At 43.8% G+C, this 19,331-nt stretch overlaps 1 protein-coding gene and 1 non-coding gene across 2 annotated transcripts in view; one reads left to right on the top strand and one right to left on the bottom strand.

Annotated features, from left to right (window-relative positions):
- GRIK3 (glutamate ionotropic receptor kainate type subunit 3) overlaps positions 1-19,331 on the bottom strand; it is a 929,711-nt gene that overhangs the window by 331,874 nt on the left and 578,506 nt on the right. The window lies entirely within an intron of this gene.
- On the top strand, positions 11,270-11,376 carry LOC141130710 (U6 spliceosomal RNA). The gene has a single exon (XR_012242476.1). It is a non-coding gene; the product is annotated as a U6 spliceosomal RNA (small nuclear RNA).

The raw sequence follows: 19,331 nt of genomic DNA, 5'->3' as shown, positions 1-19,331 counted from the left end.
CTCTGAGCCTGCCCCTGCAGAGCTGACAGAATCTCTGCCCCAGTGTTGCTCCTGTCCCCTAAGCAGTGGTTTAACCTTAAACTACTTAGGGGGTTCTTTACTGTAAGAGCGGCAAGGATGTGGAATTCCCTTCCACAGGCAGTGGTCTCAGCGCAGGGCATCGATAATTTCAAGAAACTATTAGATAAGCACCTGAATGACCACAACATATATACAATGTAAAACTGACATATAATCACACACATAGGTTGGACTTGATGGACTTGTGTCTTTTTTCAACCTCACCTACTATGTAACTATGCACCGCATGGCATCTTTTTGCCTGAGTGCTAGTGTAGCCCCTTGAACGCTTACAGAGCGCCGCTGGTTTAGCGAACAAATCTGCAGCAGAGGCCATAGAGGAAGAAGAAGAGGAGGGGCTAGAGGAGAGGGCTGTGGCAGAATCACCACTAGCATTTTGGAGGCGTGGAGGCGGAATAAGCTCCAACAATACTGAACCCTGTCCTGCATCCTTCCCAGCTGCCAGCAGAGTTACATAGTGTGCCATGAAGGAAAGGTAACATTCCTGCCCATGCCTGCTTGACCATGAGTCTGCGGTAATATACACCTTACTGCTGGCCGCCCTGTCCAACAAGACAAAAACATTGCCTTCCACATGCTGGTAGAGAGCTGGAATGGCCTTCCGTGAAAAGAAATGGCATTTTGGAACCTGCAACTGAGGTAAAGCACATTCCACAAATTTACGAAAGGGGGCAGAGTCTACCAGCTGAAAAGACAGCAGTTGCAGTGCTAGCAATTTGGCCAAGCTGGCATTCAAGCTAGCATTCAGACTGTGAGCATGTGGATGGCTGGGACCGAATTTCTTTTTATGGTTTAGCAACTGGGGTAGGGAAATTTGCCCGCTAAAATCAGATGGTGGTGTACTGCTAGCAGATTGGATGCAAGTACTTGGGACACCTATTGCTATACCTTCATTCCTCTCAGTGCTGGTTTTTGAGAGGACTGGAGTAGGGTTGGAGATCCCAGATGAGGAGCAAGGAGAAGTCCGCCTTTTTCTATGATGTGGTCTACGAACTTGTTGCCTTATGAGTTTATGTGAAATCCACATTAATAGCTGTAAAATATTGGAATTATGAATATATTTAATCTATATTTAATTATCTATATTTATATATTTTAACTTTAATTTATATTTAATTTATTTATATTTAATGAATATATTTAATTTAGCTTTTTTCTATGTAGGGCGGAACATATCTTCACAGAAATCTGTGGTAGACCAGAAAAGTCAGTGCCTAGGCTTGCGTATACAAACAATGGGATCCAAACCTCATTGTTTTACACATACTCACTTCAAAGGATCCCATGTTGGGATATGTAATGAAGGAAGCCCAACCCGTAATCAATACTTAACTTCCTGGGAAAATTCAAGTTAAGCTCCTGCTCAGAATAGTCACAGAATAGTCACAAGCATTTGCATTAAAGGGGGCTGACTTATGCCAAATATAGGGATTGGAGATGTAGCCAGTCCTTAACCAGGAATAGGGAAGGTCACCTATCAGAGCCACGCTATGCCAACTAATGAGGCATCAGCATGTAATGATATACACAGACTAGATGGGAGGGAAACACACACTTTTATGGGAGAGCAACCATCAGAATGGGACCTGGGTGCAAAGGGTAATTATGGGAAAGGTATGTAAATATGTTTGCAGATTAATGTTTTCAGGAATATACTCTGTATTTCTTCATGTCATTCTCTTATTTTAACCTAATATTTTCTTCCTTGGTGTAGACTATAGATAGATGGTTGTGTATTAGATTTCGACTTTCAACTAATCACCAATAAATGTTGTTATTGTGTTAAAGCTTTCACTCATGGTCAAAGAACTCTCATTTAACCCAAATCATATCTGAGAGATATTAAATCTCAAATATAGTATACGGGAAAAAGACTGCATGGGAGGTCATCATATGTCTGGTCAAGCATGTGGTGCCCAAACGGCGGCTGTTGTGGCCACGCTTGATTTTCTTTGGACATAGGTTGCAAACAGCAACGGTACGATCTGCTGCACACATGTCCAAAAAGGCCCACACCAAGGATCTTTTCAAAATCAGTGGGGAGTCAGCAGCACCCTGCACCTGCAGAGCTCTGCAGTGTGATGCAGGAGGGTGGCTGCCTTTTAGAGGACATCCTGCCTCATTGGAGTTGTGCCTCCTCCTCCTCCCCTATTCTATCAGGCATCCAAGTAGAGTCAGTGACCTCATCATCCCCTCCCTCCTCGTCATTGGAGCAAACTTCGCACTATGCTGCAGCTGGGGGGACATGACTGCCAGTTTCTTGTCCTTCTTGGGCACCCACTCTCTCTAGGCTCACGTTACTCCCTTCCTCAACCTGGGAACCAACATCGGACCCTTCAAATCGCTGTGCATCCTCCAGCAGCATGTACCCAACACTGTGGTTGAAAAGTTCGGGGGGACTCCTCCGTGCATGATGGTTGGGCTACGGAAGGAGAGACTGTTGACAATGAGCCAGTGAAATAAGCCACTTTGGCAGCTGCATAGGAGGGAAAACTACTCTGAGCCTGGGTGACAGAAGAGGAGGAGGATGAGGACGGCTTTGTTATCCACTCCACCAACTTTTCTGCATGTTCTGGCTCAATAACACGGCCAGCAGCAGAAAAAAAGGACAGGTGTGCCCCACGGCCACTGGCAGAGGATGCACCATGTCCATGAACAGCACTGTTGACTGTAGACGCAGAGCCTGCTTGCCCTCTTTTAGTGGCCTCTGAGCATCTGCCTCTCCTTGGTGGCTTTCTGGACATGATGTATATTTTGTTTTGCAACACCGCACTACACTGTATTGTGTACTGTATACACCACCAGAAAAGTAGTAGCAACTGCACTATTTCACAGCAAGGCCCGTTCCTGCACTCAACAAGAGTATCTGTGAGGCTTTACAGTGTTATGCCACCACCACCACCTCTGCCTACGGCCCAATTTTTTTGCCCCTGTTTAACAGGGGCACATAATTACAATTTTTGATCTAATATTTCACAGAAGGGCCTGTTCCTGCACGCAAAAGAAGTATCTGTGAGGCTTTACAGTGTTGTGCCACCACCACCTCCTAAGGTCCAATTTTTCTGCCCCTGTTTAACAGGGGCATGTCATTACAATTCCAGTGCCCACCAAGAGTAACTGTGAGGGCTTACAGTGTTCTGGTACCACCAACACCTAAGGCCCAATTTTCCACAGAGTGTATAGGCAGGCTGTATATTATATACAGGCGTCCCCTATTTTCAAACATCAGACTTACAAATGACTCCTACTTACAAAAGGAGGGAGACAACAGGAAGTGAGAAGAAATCTACCCCTAGGAAGGGAAATTCTCTCCTCTAAGAGTTAATTTGGGAAAAAAGGTGTCTCCACTGATGCTTTATCACCAATCCTTGTTTCCCTAATAACCCCAAATTTTCTAAATCCAATTGTCATTGGGACAGAAAGTGAGGTGAAATCTTCTGAACAGGGGCACAGACAGCAAAAAAAAGTTACAGGGGTGATAACCCAGCCCTATATTATCCAAAAAGTTTAAAACTAGATTTTGGGCTGGAGCTACACTTAAAAAATGTACCTGTTCCAAGTTACAAACAGATTCAACTTAACAACAAACCTACAGTCCCTATCTTGTTTGTAACCCGGGACTGCCTGTATACTGCTGTTCAGAGTATATAGGGCTTGGAGGCCCCATGCCTTTCTTTTTTATTTGGGAGCGGGGTTCCCCTTTATATCCATACCAGACCCAAAGGGCCAGGTAATGGGCTGGGGGGGACAACATTACATTACAGCCGCAAGCAGTTTTGAATGACTTTTTTTCCTTTAGAAATGTCATTTTGTGCAGGGACTGTTCTAAACACGGGAAAAATGCGCCACTTTACAGGCATACTATAGACACCCCCCAGGCACAATATTTAAAGGAATATAACACTTTTATTTTTTTCACTTTAGGCATTATTAAAATCACTGCTCCCGAAAAAACAGCTGTTTTAAAACTTCTTTTTGCATTGATACATGTCCCCTGGAGCAGGACCAGGGTCCCCAAACACTTTTTATGACAATAACTTGCATATTAGCCTTTACAATTAGCTCTTTTGATTTTTCGTGTTCGAGTCCCATGGACTTTAACGGGGTTAGCGTGTTTGCACAAATTTTTGGTCTGTTCGCATGTTCTGCCGTGAACCGAACCAGGGGGTGTTTGGCTCATCCCTAATCACTGATTGATTGCATTCCATTTTAAAAATGTGCACCTGGGATTGGGTGGGTGGATGATGCAGGGTGTGTGCTAATGAGGTCAGCTGGTCAACTCCTTCCTGTGTCATGACCTACAGTCTGTTAGGAAGAAAGACATTACTAATGGAAACGTCTGGAAACATGGAATAGGACAAGAAAATTAAGTGACTGTAGATTTAATGGAAAACGTTGATACTTTTGCAAAAAAGTACATGAATGCTATATTGGTGCATAGGGGGAAAAAAAGCATACAAAGGTGAACTTACCCTTTAAATTGCCCTATTTAGTGAAAAACCTTGGCCTTTTATGCAGTCAGGCCACTATAAGAATGATCAAAATATGAGTTTATCTAATAGGTCACGAAAAGTAACATAATAATTAAAATGAATGTATAGAATTAATGTATATAGTTTAGTTGTGTATTGTATTCAGCTATAATAAGTGCATTATTACACATATTTTTAATTAGGTAAATATAAAATTGAAATTTTTCATGAATGCAACTAGCAGACAGCAATTGGCAAAATAAAATCTAAGTTGTCTGTACACTTCTTTTTCACAGCTGTTGTGCTTCTGGATGATTCAGAAATAGAGCAGCTCTCCTTTCCTAGATACAGGGGACTTATGAAAGGCAAAATGGATTTTTATAACAGCTTACCTGTAAAATCCTTTTCTTCGAGTACATCACGGGACACAAAGCCACAGTATTTACTGAATGGGTTATATAGGCATCACTAGATGATGGACACTGGCACACCCTAGACAGGAAGTTTAGCTCCCTATATAACCCCTCCCCTTACTGGGAGTAACTCAATTTTGTAGTAAAGCAATATACGTGTATTAGAAGAGGGGAGGGACCTCTGTGTCCCGTGATGTACTCAAAGAAAATGATTTTACAGGTAAGCTGTTATAAAAATGCTATTTTCTTTTTCGTACATCATGGGACACAGAGCCACAGTATTTACTGAATGGGAGGGGAGGGAGAGACAAACAAAAGTAGGGTGCAATCAAATCTGAGGACCTTATACTGCTGCCTGCAGCACACTGCTCCTCAAGGCGATATCCTCATACCTTCTCACATCCACCTTATAGATCTGGTGAATGTATGGACTGAAGACCAAGTTGTGGCCTTGCAAATTTGAGCCATGGAGGCCTGGTGATGCACTGCCCATGAAGCACTAACAGCCCTGGTGGAGTGCGCTTTGATTTGAAAAGGTGGAACTTTCCTCTTCAAACCATAAGCTTGAATAATTACCTGCCGAATCCACTTAGCAATAGTAGATTTCAACGCTGCCTGTCGTTTTTTTAAGACCTTCAGGCAACACAAACAAAACATCCGTTTTGCGAATTTGAGCAGTTGCCTCCAAATAGGTTTTGACCACTCTCACTACATCCAGAGAATGTAGTGACTTTTCTTCCATAGAACAGGGTTCTGGAAAAAATGAAGAACAATATTCTGGTTTAGATGAAAACCTGAAACCACCTTCGGTAGAAAGCTAGGATAAGGACGCAATACTACCCTAACCTTATGAATAATTAAATATGGCTCTTTACAAGAAAGAGCCACCAATTCTGATACCCTTCTTGCAGAAGAAATGGCTACAAGAAAAATTAGCTTCCTTGTCAAAAGGACCAAGGGAATATGTTGTATCGGCTCAATAGGCTGTTTCTGTAATGCCAACAGAACTAAGTCCCAAGGGTTCAGGGGAGCTCTAACCAGTGGATTAAGCCGTGTTACCCCCTGCATAAAGCTTCAGACCAAAGAATGCGAAGCAAGAGGACGTTGAAACAATACCGATAAGGCTGAGACTTGGCCCTTGATAGTACTCAAGGCCAGCTTTATCTCTAACCCCATTTGCAGAAAAACAAGGATTCTACCTATGACATACTTTCTTGGATGCCAACCCCTGGATTCACACCAGGAAATGCCTTCCAGACTCTATAATAAATGACTCTGGAAGCTGGCTTCCTTGCATTAATCAAGGTAGAAATTACTGAGCCTAAAAGCCCGCGATTCTTCATAATGTGGGTTTTAATAGACCAAACCATTAAATTTAGCATTTGTAAGGTAGGATGGAACACTGGTCCCTGCGATAGCAGGTCTGGACGTGGTGGTAGGGTCCATGGGGGCTCTACCACCATCTTTACTATTTCTGCATACCAAGATCTTCTGGCCACGCTGGGGCCACCAGAAGCACTGACTTCTTTTTCTGCTTGATCCTGCGAAGAAGTCGTGGTAGAAGCAGAATAGGAGGGAATGCATAAATCAATGAGAACTGATCCCACGGGGTCACTAATGCATCTGTCCCGCATGCAAGTGGATCCCTTGTTGTTGACACAAAGTTGTCGATCTTATTGTTGAACCTGGAAGCAAACAGATCTACGTCCTGGATCCCCCATCTTTGGCATATAGCCAGGAAGATGTTGGGGTGAAGAGACCATTCCCCTGGGAACAACTGCTGGCGACTTAAGTAGTCCGCCTGCCAGTTCTCTACCCCTGGAATGAAGATTGCCGATATGCACGGCACATGCTTTTCTGCCCAGATTAGGATCTGGTTTACCTCTCCCTGGGCTGCACGACTCCTGGTGCCCCCTTGGTGATTGATATAAGCCACTGCTCTGGCATTGTCGAAAAGGATCCTGACAGGACAACCCTGCAACCTGAATGTCCAGGCCTTTAGAGCTAGGTACGCTGCCCAAATCTCTAGAATGTTGATGGGTAAGGTCCTCTCGGTTTTGGACCATTTCCCTTGGACAGTCGTCTCTTTCATAACTGCTCCCCAACCCGAAAGGCTGGCATCTGTTGTTACCACCTTCTAGGTAACTGGTAAAAAGGATGGATTTTCTTGTTCTAGGTGGACGGGATACTCTTTTGCAGCATTCTTGAATGAAACTGAGCATAGGGAACCGCTTTGAATGAAGCCACCATCTTTCCCAACAACCTCATACAAAGGCGAATGACTACCTGACTACAGGAACCAGCTTTTTTATGGCGCTGATTTTTGCCTGGGGTAAAAACACCCTCTTCTGGGTTGTATCTATAACCAGACCCAAGTACTCTAGTCTTCTTACTGGTTTTAGAGAAGACTTCTCTGGGTTGAGGACCCAACCTAGGTATTCCAGGTAGTTGACTGTGGTGATCAAACTTTGGTCTTAGCGGGCTACCGACCAGTCTACTAAGAGCAGGTCATCTAGGTGTGCTATAATCGTTATACCCTGGGCCCTTAATCTGGCCAGAGGAGGAGCCAGGACATTTGTAAACACTGAAGATGCAGTAGCGAGACCGAAAGGTAGAGCTACAAACTGAAAATGAAGTTTTTCCACTTCAAAACTGAGATATTTCTGATGAGTGGGGAAAATAGGTACATGCAGGTATGCATCCTTAATGACTATTGATGCCAGAAGTTCTCCTCCTTGTAGGATGGAGACTACTGATCTGATTGATTCAATGCAGAAGATCAAATTTTTAGGAACCAGTTTAGATCTTTGAGATCTAGGATGGGTCTGACATCTCCATTTTGCTTTGGCACCGTGAAAAGGTTTGAATAAAACCCCAACCCCTGCTCTTCCATGGGAACCACCATGATTACTTTTTGCAACAAAAGTCGCTCCAACGCTTGAAAGAGAGACTTCTTTTTTTCTGGGTCTTTGGGAACATTTGATCTGAGGAAACGAGGAGACGGGAATTCTCGGACCTCTAGTTTGTAACCTATAGTTATTGTGGTCACCCATCTGTCCTGAAAATCCTCCTGCCAGACCCTTGAGAACTGTAGCAGTCTTCCCCCTACTCGAACGAGCGGAGGCGCCCCTTCATAAAGAGGCTTTAGTGTTCTGTCTTGTACATTTCCTTCCCCAGGACTTCTTTTGTCCCTGGGGTTGACTCTGGTTTTACCTCTTGAACCTGACTGTTGAGGCCATTGCGACTGCCTGGAGACTGATGCCCCTGGCACTGGAGAAAGAGCCTGTTGAAATAAGGAAAGTTTACTCCTTTTCTTAACTGCAAAAGGATACTTTTCCCACTTGAGATCTTTTGAATATAATTGTCCAAATCATCCCCAAACAGCCTTACATCACGGAAGGGGAAACCAGTCAGGAGCTTTTTGCATGGCCAAGGAAAAAATGTTTTTTAACAGGAATTCCAATTTTTTATTGGTTGGATCCCTAAGAATTTGAGTGTTGTCAACAGGACAAGTCAAACTTTTATTCACAGAGGATATAGCAGTATCAATTGCTGGTATACCCCACATCTCTGTGAATTTTTCCTCCATAGGATAAAGTGTTGAAAACTTTTTAGGAGGGAAAAAATGTTTCTGGGTGATCCCACTCAAAAAAAAAAAAAAAAAGCTTTTCCAGCAAAGAATGAACAGGAAAAGCATGCGCAGCTTGAGGAGGCTTCAGTGAACCCAAACAAGACGTAGGTTTTTCAACCAACTCAGTTACGGTAACTTAAATGTGGAGCGGACCATTTCAGTAAGAGATTGCACCAGCAATTTCTCGGCCTGTGAAGCTGAAGAGGGTCCTTAACCACTTGATTCCTCAGAAGAGGAGTCATCAGTCTCATCCCGGTCCTCTGAGGGGGATTTGTCTCCCCTTTCCCAGAGTTCCTCTGTTTGAGGGTCTTGGGTGGTAGAAGGGGACCTAATGCGTTTTCTTCCACTTTGTACAGGGGATGAAATGCCAGAAGCAGTTGCAGGCCCTGACCCCAACGGCTCACTCTGACCAGCCTCCCTAGGTCTTTCAGGGGGAGATGGCATTGCAGAGGGGGGTCCTCGGAGCCTGAGGAAGATCCCTTTGAGCCCCTATTTTTTGGGGTATTTGTACCTCCCCTTCTGCCCATAGTACTAAGCAAAAAGGCAGAGGTACTACCAGAAATGCACCCACTGCTGAGCAAAATAGTCCAGCAACTGCCGCTGCTACCAAGGCGCAGCCTGATGCTAAGTAAATGTGCCTGGGAATGCCTGTGTCACCCACACTCACATGCCATCCATCTTCTCTGTGTCTCTCCTTGAGCTGTGCGCACTTGCAAAAAGTGCACCTTTATAGCCTTGTATAGCCCGCGTTGTGGACATTAAACCAACCGACGTCACGCTAATGCTCCGCCCCCCTCCTTCAACTACCCCTTCCGCCCCCCCTCGTCTTTTTAAAAAAAAGACCACTTTTCCCGCACGAGCTGGGGGCTCCGACCGAATCGCAAGTGGAGGAAGGACTGGGGCAGAGGAGAGAGGAGGGTTGGTGGATGGAGAGCCTCCGCAATGGCGGCAGCAGCGGGAGGCAGTGTGGCATACCGCCGACTGAACCATGGCCTCTAGCCTGAAGGAAGCTGTGTCCTGAAAAGAAAAAAAACCCCTTCCCACATCCTACCTGGAGCTTGGACTCGGAGGTAGCGTGAGGCTTGTGACACAGAGACGAGACTGACAAGCATGGAATCAGGTATGTGCTCTTGACAGCCCCCGGTGGCAACTTTAGGCATAGCAAAATTTACTTAAAGGAGAAAACCCACAAAAATTAGAAAAATTCCTTAGGAATCTCCCTTACCTTATCCAGCTACAGGGTTCTGTGGTAAAACAGACCCAATCTTCACCACTCACGGTGAGCTCTGTTAAACAACCTTCAGGAACCGCGGCCCCTTGTTATCGGGGATCCACACTCCTGGGCCTGTAAAGCACCCCGCCAGGAAAATAGGCTGAAAAAACAAACACTGGGTCCAGCCCTCTAAAAAGAGAAGCGTTACAGGCAAAACCTTGTTTCTTCAGACACGAGGCGCGGGTACCATTCAATTCGGCCTGGAAAAGGCACTTTGAATGGATCCAGTTGCATGGCCTGCCCCAGCAAAGATTTCTCCAGCGGAACTCAGTACAGCACATCTTTACTTGTGACCAACACCTTAGACACTAGCGAAAAAACTGAGGTAATCCCAGTAAGGGGAGGGGTTATATAGGAGCTAAACTTCCTGTCTAGGGTGTGCCAGTGTCCATCTCCTAGTAGTGCCTATATAACCCATTCAGTAAATACTGTGGTTCTGTGTCCCTTGATGTACGAAAAAAAAATAAACTTTGCACTTTGTAATGGCAGTTGCTCCAGAGCTTAGTAAATCAGCTTTACTTTGCAAAGAATACCCAATCACCTGCAATGAAAAAATAAAAATAACATTTTTGCTTGCACATGATTGGATGACAGAAGTTAGCAAAGCTTCATCTCTGGAGCAACTGCACTTGAAAAGTGCACAGTCTATTTGTCTTCAGTAAATCCCCTCTGTGTCAGTCATTTATATTCAAGCTACCAATAATGCCCCGTACACACGGTCGGAATTTCCAACAGAAAAAGTCCAATGGGAGCTTTTGGTCGGATATTCCGACTGTGTGAATGCTCCATCGGACTTTTTCTGTCGGTATTTCTAATGGACATAGATAGAGAACATGTTCTAAATTTTTCCAGTGGAAATACCGACGGAGGTTATCCCGTTGGCAAGTCCAATCGTGTGTACACGGCATTACAGTTGTACAAGGAGGTTGATTTGTCTCTCTCTATACCTAGCCTGTAGGAGTTGGAACTTGATGGGCATGTATTATTTAACCTTATTTACTATGTATCATCATGCAAGTTGTTCTTCATATTGGAAAGACCAGCATTTTCTGCAAACCCAGTGTTGTAGAAGCACCCTGTAATAAATGTTAATTGAATTACAATTTTATTTAACAACGAAAAAAATGTAGAAATACTAGATTATAAACTCTTAGATTGTAAGCTCTAAGGAGCAGGGCCCTCTGATTCCTATTGTATCAAAGTGTATTGTATTTGTACGGTCTACCCTCAAGTTGTAAAACGCTCTGTAAACTGTTGGCGCTATATAAATCCTGTATAATAATAATAATAATAATAATAATAATAATAATAATAAACATGTAACCCTAAAATTCAACTGATCATGATCATGATAGTTTCCCTTTAGGCAAAACCTGTAGTTAAAAATATACGAGATAAAGTCTTTACTTTGGCAGGACATATACTAAAATTGGAATGATACAGACAAGATTAGCATGGCCCCTGTGCATGGATGGCATGCAAATTCATGATGCCTCTTTCTACTTCATTTCCATGCAGTTGAAAACAGGACACTATAGATATGAATTTACTTCCATTTTTAAAGCTTTCTGCCTTTACAGGTCAAGAGTTTCCAGATTCATTCATAGTGCCTCTCACCCATTGTTTTTTTTTTTGTTTTCTCCTAATTTCTAATGCCATAATTATTTTTTCTATATCAAGTACTGTATTGACATTGGGTGAGATTTACCAAAACTGGTGCACACAGAATCTGGTGCAGCTGTGCATAGTAACCAACCAGCCTCTAAGTTTTATGTGAAGGGTTAATTGAACAAGCTGAAGTTAGAAACGGAATAGTTACTATGGACAGCTGCACCAGATTTTGTGTGCACCAGTTTTATCCCCCCCACTGTATGTCACAAAATGTTATCATTTCATTATGTATACTTCTAACCTCAACTGTTCACTGGAAAATTGTGTTTTCTTATTTTTAATGAAAAGAGAATAATACACATAATATTGATCAAAAGATATTCAACCATAAAACTATATGTGATAAAATATAAAAATATGTTTACAATAGTGTTTACATTGTGCTGCTCGGATTTACCAAGAACCCTAAAAAAACAGAAATAAATGACAGATTTTTTTTTAAGCAAGATCCTAAGATGAAACAGAGTCTGAACTTTTTCTCAAGAAAGAAGCGCAGACCTAGTTATACAAGCAGCTGATGTTCTTATGCTGCTTTCAAATTTTCAATACCTTTTTAAAACTCATCAAGGTGCAGACGAATGTGCTGAATGCAACATTGAATACAAAAAAGATCTCAGACACCATTCTGTTAAACTATATTATCAGCCCCTAGAGGACACTCTTGCTTTATGAGTTCATTTAATATGGAAACCTTGGTTTTTCAGATGCAAATACTTATCATTATATCAGCCTGCTGTATATTGGAAAGTGCATTTTAATCTGCTCTCCCTCTAACTATACCTGTTCTCAAAATGTTTTGAATCCCCAAAGCTTTGGCTGGTAAATATTAAAAACTTGCCTGCAGCAATTCCTTTTTTTTAAAGAGCAACTTACGGGTAACAGATCAATTATCCAACATGCTTTCAACTTGGCTTTTTTTGAGCATAAAGAAATACTTGCATATTGTGAAATGTTTTGGGGTCTGCTTACATTATATTTTAATGTTAGTAAAAGAAAATAGTAATGTTAAAATGTTCTCTGGAAAATTATGGAAAAAAGTTGGAAAATAATCTTAGAAACACAAGGTCACTTTGTCCATTCCATGTCTCTTGATAGCCCACTCCCCATCAATGTATACTTATACTTAAATGCTTCTTTTTTGCATCCTTTTAAATCTTGCTGTCTCAAAGCTTTTTCCCTGCTGCTGTAAAAGAGTGGGGCTTCCAAGTATGCAGGAGTATGTGACCTCCCCCACGTGATGGTGCTCAGGTTTGGGCAATCCTCAGACTGGGGGGAGAAGTGATCTCACCCACTTGGGTAAGCTCTGGCACTACTCAGTGCTTACCTAGGGTAGACTTCTACAGCAGGAAGGCAATGAGGGAGGATGGACTGGTGAGAAAAATTTTCAGGGGTGAGCTATTGTCATTTTAAGGGTGGTGATGGTCGTGGTCTTGGGGGTAGATGTGTAATTTGATTACTCAATGAAGTTAATGAAGTTTCTTTTTCAACTTTCTTTCACTGAAAATAATGGTTAACACTAGTAAAATGAATTCTTACCAAACATTTGTCAAAAATCTGGTAGTAGAATTTAGTTTGAATCAAGGAAATCAAGCTTTAGAATGTATTTTGCTGAATTTTGAACAGGTAGGACTGAAAACATAATTACCGTATTTTCAAGAAAAAATATTCTGACCTTTAGCAAACATGTTTTCAAGTCAAAAACATATTGTTACGTTTTTTTTTGTTTTTTTTCAATAACCCCTGCCTTTCTTTTGCTACTTTTAATGCTCCTGCCTTCACTAAGTTGTTCAGTTGGGCTCTACGCAATTGCTAATTTTAAAAAAATGCTTGGTGATTATGTGTGTGTGACATTTTCTAAGAAATGAAATATCCATATTTGGGTTTTTGAAACCTTCTGGATAACCTTCTGGATAACAGATCTAAAAGCTGTGCTCTTAACTATATATATTTTCAACAAAGTTTGTGAATAAAAGTTTGAAGGAGCAGGTTACATGTTCTGGTCTGTTTCTGCATAGCGATCAGGGGAATACTGCTTATCTTAGGATAGATAAATAATCTGGTGCACAAATGACAATGGGGTTCAACTTATATATACACAATTAATACATGATAAAAAATAAATAAAAGAGCACTAGAGCAGTGTTTCTCAACCTCTTTCCAGTCGGGGCGCCCTTAAAAAGTATTTTCAGTCTTGAGGCACCCCAGTCCAAGGCTTGGTTCACGTTACTGTGTGGCACGGAACACGTGCAAAATCGCACTCATTCCTGATGCACACACAAATGCGCTGCTCTTTAGAGGTGCCATTAATTCTTAATGGTACCCCACACATTGGAAAATGTGGGGTGCTTTTGGTGCAGTGCAATTAAAAAAAAAAGGTTGGGGACTTCTTTCCCTACATTTTTGTGAGTAGGGAAGCCCATTGAAATTAATGGGCTGCCCTACACACAGCACGGAGCCATACAGATGTGAACCAAGGGCTTGTTCACATGTTAGGTTGGAGGGGCGGTAAAACCACATGGTTGAGCTGTTTTTACCACCCCCAACTCCTCTCTCTTTAGCTGGGGGTGCACACATGCTGTGGCTGCAGCTGGAGGTATACCCAGGGTGAATGGGGTTGCACTCAACTATCCTGTGTGCATTGCACAGTTGCATTGTAGTGATGCTGCATTAAAACAGGTGGCGAGGAGGCAACATAATGCCTTTTTCCGCCTGTCAAATGCCTCTGAAAAGTGATTTGTGCGTGGATTGCTTTTCAGAGGTGCAGCAGTCCTTGCTGCTATCACAAACAAGCACTACAAAAGCAGTTCTGATGGTACAGGAATGGGGGGTTGTGAGGATTAAAAGTAATATACACACACACATACAGACACATACACACACACATACAGATGCATACAGACACATACAGACACTTGTACACACACACACACACACATACAGACACGTGAACACACATACAGACACATACAGACACGTGTACACACACATACAGACACATACAGAAACATGTACACACACATACAGACACATGCACGCACACAAGCACATGCACACACACATACAGACACATGCATACACACAGACACATGCACACACACATACAGACACATGCATACACACACATAAAGACACATACCAACACATGCACACACACATACAGACACATGCACACACACATAAAGACATATGCACACATGCATACAGACACATACAGGTGCATGCACACACACACACACACATACAGACACATGCATACACACAGACACATGCACACACATACAGACACATCCACACACACATACAGACACATGCACACACACCTACAGACACATGCACACATGCATACAGACACATACAGACACTTGTATACACACACATACACACATACAGACATGTGCACACACACATACAGAAACATACAGACATGTGTACACACACATACAGACACGTGCACACACACATACAGACACGTGCACACACACATATAGACACATACACACATACAAACACATGCACACACACATACAGACACACGCATACACACATACAGACACATACATGTGCATGCACACACACCTACAGACACATGCACACACGCATACAGACACATGCATACACACCTACAGACACATGCACACACATACAGACACATGCACACACATCTACAGACACATGCACACAAACGCATACAGACACATACAGACACTTGTACACACATATACACAGATACAGACACGTGCACACACACATACAGACACATACAGACATGTGTACACACACATACAGACAGGTGCACACACACATACAGACATGTGCACACACATATATAGACACATACATACAAACACATGCACACACACATACAGGCACACGCACACACACATACATGCGCATGAACACACATATACAGACACATGGCATAACAAAGACACATGCACAAACATGTACAGACACATGCATACACACAGACACATGCACACACACATACAGACACATGCACACACCTACAGACACATGCACACACGCATACAGACACATACAGACACTTGTACACACACATACACACATACAGACACGTGCACACACACGTACAGACAGATACAGACACGTGTACACACACATACAGACACGTGCACACACACATACAGACACATACACACATACAGACACATGCACACACACATACAGACACATACATGTGCATGCACACACACACATACAGACACATGCACACACACACGTACAGACACATGCACACACACACCTACAGACACATGCACCCACGCATACAGACAAATACAGACATTTGAACATACATGCACACATACAGACACGTGCACACACACACACACACACATACAGACACATACAGACACATGTACACACACATACAGACACGTGCACACACACACATACAGACACATACAGACACATGTACACACACATACAGACATGTGCACACACACACACCTACAGACACATGCACCCACACATACAGACAAATACAGACACTTGTACATACATACACACATACAGACACGTGCACACACAGACACATACAGACACATGTACACACACATACAGACACGTGCACACACACATACAGACACGTGTACACACACACACACACAGACAGACACATGCACAGACACATGTTTAAAGCCCTTTTAAAACCAATCTAGCTTCTAGCACAGCACCTTTCCAGTTTCCTCATTCAGCCAAGTACTGCACTGTAGGGGGCAGCAGAGAGCACAGCAAACTCCCCTGCTAGGGATGAGCCGAACACCCCCCCTGTTCGGTTCGCACCAGAACATGCGAACAGGAGAAAAGTTTGTTCGAACACGCTAACACCGTTAAAGTCTATGGGACATGAACATGAATAATCAAAAGTGCTAATTTTAAAGGCTTATATGCAAGTTATTGTCATAAAAATTGTTTGGGGACCTGGGTCCTGCCCCAGGGGACATGGATCAATGCAAAAAAAAGTTTTAGAAACGGCCGTTTTTTCAGGAGCAGTGATTTTAATAATGCTTAAAGTCAAACAATAAAAGTGTAATATCCCTTTAAATTTCGTAGCTGGGGGGTGTCTATAGTATGCCTGTAAAGGTGCGCATGTTTCCCGTGTTTAGAACAGTCTGACAGCAAAATGACATTTCGAAGGAAAAAAGCCATTTAAAACTACTCGCGACTATTGCATTGCCGGTCCGACAATACACATAGAAGTTCATTGATAAAAACGGCATGGGAATTCCCCACAGGGGAACCCCGAACCAAAATTTAAAAAAAAATGACGTGGGGGTCCCCTTAAATTCCATACCAGGCCCTTCAGGTCTGGTATGGATATTAAGGGGAACCCCGGCCAAAATTAAAAAAAAAATGACGTGGGGGTCCCCCTAAATTCCATACCAGACCCTTCAAGATCTGGTACAGATTTTAAGGGGAACCCCGCGCCAAAAAAAAAATGGCGTGGGGTCCCTGCAAAAATCCATACCAGAGAGAGAGGCCCCCCCTCCTGAACCATACCAGGCCACATGCCCTCAACATTGGGAGGGTGCTTTGGGGTAGCTCCCCAAAACACCTTGTCCCCATGTTGATGAGGACAAGGGCCTCATCCCCACAACCCTGGCCGGTGGTTGTGGGGGTCTGCGGGTGGGAGGCTTATCAGAATCTGGAAGCCCCCTTTAACAAGGGAACCCGCAGATCCCGCCCCCCGTGTGAAATGGTAAGGGACCATTTCACTAAAAAACTGTCAAAGATGTTAAAAATGACAAGAGACAGTTTTTGACAATTCCTTTATTTAAATGCTTCTTCTTTCTTCTATCTTCCTTCATCTTCTTCTTCTTCTTCTGGTTCTTCTGTCTCTTCTGGTTCTTCCTCCGGCGTTCTCGTCCAGCATCTCCTCCGTGGCGTCTTCTATCATCTTCTCCTCGGGCCGCTCCGCACCCATGGCATGGGGGGAGGCTCCCGCTCTTCTCTTCATCTTCTTTTCTTCTTCTTCTCTTCTTCTCTTCTTCATTTTCTTCTCTGGGCCGCTCCGCATCCATGCTGGCATGGAGGGAGGCTCCCGCTGTGTGACGGCGTTGCCTTGTCTGACGGTTCTTAAATAACGGGTGGCCCCACCCCCCTCTGACGCACGGGACATGACGGGACTTCCCTGTGGCATTCCCCGTGACATCACAGGGAAGTCCCGTCAAGTCACCGTGCATCAGAGGGGGGCGGGGTCACCGGGTGGCCCCGCCCCCCGTTATTTAAGAACCGTCAGACGAGGAGACGCCGTCACAGTGGGAGCCTCCCTCCATGCCAGCATGGATGCGGAGCGGCCCGGAGAAGAAAATGAAGAAGAGAAGACGAGAAGAAGAGAAGAAAAGAAGAAGATGAAGAAGAAGATGAAGAAGAGAGGAAGATGAAGAGAAGAGCGTGAGCCTCCCCCCCATGCCATGGGTGCGGAGCAGCCCGAGGAGAAGAAGATAGAAGACACCGCGGAGGAGATGCTGGAGAACGCCGGAGGAAGAACCAGAAGAGCCAGAAGAACCAAAAGAAGAAGAAGAAGATGAAGGAAGATAGAAGAAAGAAGAAGCATTTAAATAAAGGAATTGTCAAAAACTGTCTCTTGTAATTTTTAACATTTTTGACAGTTTTTTAGTGAAATGGTAGGGGTACAAACCCTTACCATTTCACACAGGGGGGGGCAGGAACTGGGGGTCCCCTTGTTAAAGGGGGCTTCCAGATTCCGATAAGCCCCCCGCCCGCAGACCCCCACAACCACCGGCCAGGGTTGTGGGGATGAGGCCCTTGTCCTCATTAACATGGGGACAAGGTGTTTTGGGGGGCTACCCCAAAGCACCCTCCCAATGTTGAGGGCATGTGGCCTGGAACGGTTCAGCAGGGGGGGTGCTCTCTCGTCCCCCCTTCTTTTCCTGCGGCCTGCCAGGTTGCATGCTCGGATAAGGGTCTGGTATGGAATTTAGGGGGGACCCCCACGTCATTTCTTTTTAAAATTTTGGCAGGGGTTCCCCTTAATATCCATAACAGACCTGAAGGGCCTGGTATGGAATTTAGGGGGACCCCCACGTCATTTTTTTTTTTTTTAATTTTGGTTCGGGGTTCCCCTGTGGGGAATTCCCATGCCGTTTTTATCAATGAACTTCTATGTGTATTGTCGGACTGGCAATGCAATAGCCGCGAGTCATTTTAAATGGCTTTTTTCCTTCGAAATGTCATTTTGCTGTCAGACTGTTCTAAATACGGGAAACATGCGCCCCTTTACAGGCATACTATAGACACCCCACAGCTACGAAATTTAAAGGGATATTACACTTTTATTGTTTGACTTTAAGCATTATTAAAATCACTGCTCCTGAAAAAACGGCCGTTTTTAAAACTTTTTTTGCATTGATCCATGTCCCCTGGGGCAGGACCCGGGTCCCCAAACACTTTTTATGACAATAACTTGCATATAAGCCTTTAAAATTAGCACTTTTGATTTCTCCCATAGACTTTTAAAGGGTGTTCCGCGGCATTCGAATTTGCCGCGAACACCCCAAATTGTTCGCTATTCGGCGGACTTGCGAACAGCCAATGTTCGAGTCGAACATGAGTTCGACTCGAACTCGAAGCTCATCCCTATCCCCTGCACTTTTCTTTCACTAATCTGAGGTTGACGGAGCTTCTCACAGTGGTGATGTACAGTTCGGCAGGGGATCTGAATATCAGGCTCATCTGACAGCCCTTCTCTCCCCTGATCCCGCGGCACACCTGAGAACCTCTGATGGCACACCAGTGTTCCGCGG

This window comes from Aquarana catesbeiana, linkage group LG02, assembly GCF_042186555.1.
Source record: "Aquarana catesbeiana isolate 2022-GZ linkage group LG02, ASM4218655v1, whole genome shotgun sequence".
Lineage (NCBI taxonomy): Eukaryota > Metazoa > Chordata > Amphibia > Anura > Ranidae > Aquarana > Aquarana catesbeiana.
This window is presented reverse-complemented; position numbering and strand designations above follow the sequence as displayed.